The sequence below is a fragment of the Hemicordylus capensis genome, chromosome 10 (assembly GCF_027244095.1).
Source record: "Hemicordylus capensis ecotype Gifberg chromosome 10, rHemCap1.1.pri, whole genome shotgun sequence".
Taxonomy (NCBI): domain Eukaryota; kingdom Metazoa; phylum Chordata; class Lepidosauria; order Squamata; family Cordylidae; genus Hemicordylus; species Hemicordylus capensis.
This window is the reverse complement of record NC_069666.1, coordinates 8,041,693-8,044,315: the sequence shown is the minus strand read 5'-3', so window position 1 is coordinate 8,044,315 and position 2,623 is coordinate 8,041,693. Positions and strand designations below refer to the sequence as shown.

Sequence of the window (2,623 nt, the reverse complement as noted above, 5' to 3'; positions counted from 1 at the left end):
GTTTAACCCATTCCTTGATCCAGGACAGCTTTTGAATGGGGCTTGAGTGACTCATATTCTGGTCCTGGAGTAGAGGTGGGGCTAAAAACCAGCCAGCAGCAAGAGGTGGGGCTAACAAGAGGAGGGGCTAATGAACAAAACAGAGGCGGGGCGAACAAACAGCCAGCAGCAAGAGCACTGAAAAGCAGTCTTTACTTGCCTCTCTGTACCTAATATCTATTTCATTAAACTGTTAATATTCCTGATTCCACTCCACTGCCTTGTCCTTGCATGCCACAACTCTTTCCCTTGGATTCTACAGTGTCATTCACAGAGAGGTTTCTAATTCAGTGGGGCTGCCCCTCTGACTCAAGGAGGGAGGAAAAGCATCACCAAGGGGGGGGGGATGATGAATTATGGAGGAAAAAGCAGTGGTTGAGGGAGGGATGACACAGCAGCTGCCGCCAGAGGAAACCAGCACATTAAAAAGCATCCGAAGGTCATTGGGAAGAAGTGGAAGAGGAAGTAAGTTGAGGAGAGGAGAGTTCCTCCTCCTGGCAGGGGAGACACCATGATCATGAATGTGGTTTTCCCAGGGTGAGACTCGCCCAATTGTATTCCGGCTGTGCTAACCCCTGTGATTTCCCCAAATGTGGGAAACTCAACTGCATAATTTGTGGATTGGAATCAGGAATATTAATAGTTTAATGAAATAGATAATATGTACAGAGAGGCAAGTGCAGAATGCTTTTTGGTGCTCTTGCTGCTGGCTGCTTGTGCACCCCGACTCTGTTCTGTTTGTTACCCCCGCCTCTTGTTAGCTGTGCCTTTCCAGCTCATTTTGGACTACAGCTCCCAGCATCCCCAACCACAGTGGCCTGTAGTCATGGATAGTGAGAGCTGTAGGCAGTGTTGCTCTTTGGACCAGACCTTTGGTCCAAAGTCCAGTTCCCTTCAGGCCTGGGGGGGGCTCCTCCAAATTGGGGGGGTGTCTGGTGGCCCTCCTGTAGATAGGCATGGGAGGGAGAGTAGCAGGACTGCGCCAGCATAGTGTAGTGGTTAGAGTGTTGGACTAGGACTGGGAAGACCCGAGTTCGAATCCCAATTCAACCCTAAAACTCACTGGGTGACTCTGGGCCAGTCAGCCTAACCTACCTCACAGAGTTGTTGTGAGGATAAAAATAACCATGTACACTGCTCTGAGCTCCTCCATTAGAGGTTCCAAGTCACCTCTCTGGCAGCATCTCCAAGATAGGACTGAGAGAGACTCCTGCCTGTAACTCTGGAGAAGCCGCTGCCAGTCTGTGTAGACAATACGGAGCTAGATGGACCAAGTATCTGACTCAGTATATGGCAGCTTCCTTTATTCCTAAGAAGGAGAAAACCCTGAGAAGAGTCCGGTGGGTGTGAAGCCCCTTGTCATCTGCAGAGACATTTGTGAAATGGCGAATCCGCCAGACAGGGCCGTGGTGCGAATGCCATGACCTTTCATTCAGAGGAAGAGGCTCTTTCCCTCCCCCTCCATTTACTTGATGTGACCTCCTTTAGCAAGAGGTCAGTGGGAGAGATCTGATGGTGCCGTCATGAGGAGAAATAGTTCATTATTCTCTTGCTCATCCTCTCTTGCTATTCTTCCTCTCCCTCCTGTCTTTTCTCTCTCTCTCTCTTTCTTTCTTTCTTTCTTTCTTTCTTTCTTTCTTTCTTTCTTTCTTTCTTTTCCAGCTTCTCTGCAACCATCCCCCTGCTTGGAATACTTGTGTCAGACTGATTTTGTCGAAGGGCAGAACAACATGCCACGTGCAGCTCTGTGATTCTTTTCTGGGACTTTTTAAAAATACCATGGGGTCACGGAAGCGGCAATGTGAAGCAGAAAACCAGCAGAGGAGCGAGGAGAATGACAGGCTTCTTAACCCTTTCCTCTCGTGGCAGTTTCCTCCTAAAAATCAGCTTTCATTTCCCTCAAAGCTACTATTATGCCACTGCGGGAAAACATACCACACCACTTGGTGGCTTGGAACCCATCCCCAGTCTTCAATCTAACCTACCTTGCAGGGTTGTTGAGAAGATTAAATGGATGGGAGGAACATTCTGAGCTCCTTGGAGGAAGGGTTGCATACAAATATTAACAGAGAATAAATAATACTATATTAAAATAATGTTTAAAAATTGCCCCACGGCTCTGGGGCTAGGGACAGAAAAGGGGAGATCTTCAGAGGTAATAGCATTTCAGTTTTAATCACATTAGAGTCATTTGTGCCGTCACTGTATGGTTTTATGGGATTTTTAAAACTATTATTATTATTATTATTATTATTATTATTATTATTATTATTATTATTATTTCTTCTTTTTTACACAGTCAGACAGGTGTTATTGACTGGTTTGTTTTATTCAGACATCGAGTCCTTCCCAAGGACCTGGGATGGCTGAATTTTATTATCAACGTTGTTGCTGTTGTTATTTGCATTTGAAGCAGCTTACAAGAATTTAAACATTATTTAACAAACACTTATGGAATTTACTTTCCACAACGATCCTTTAAGGCAGGCTGTCCTGAGAGACTGTTCTGCACTAATGCTGATGGGGTACAAGAAGGTGCTTGAGGGTGGCCAACCCAACTGTACTCCAGCAGTCATTTGGTGGG

General features: G+C 45.9%; 1 pseudogene; it reads left to right on the top strand.

Annotated features, from left to right (window-relative positions):
- The first annotated feature begins 527 nt into the window (after positions 1-527).
- On the top strand, positions 528-668 carry LOC128335222 (uncharacterized; annotated as a pseudogene).
- Positions 669-2,623: the final 1,955 nt, after the last annotated feature.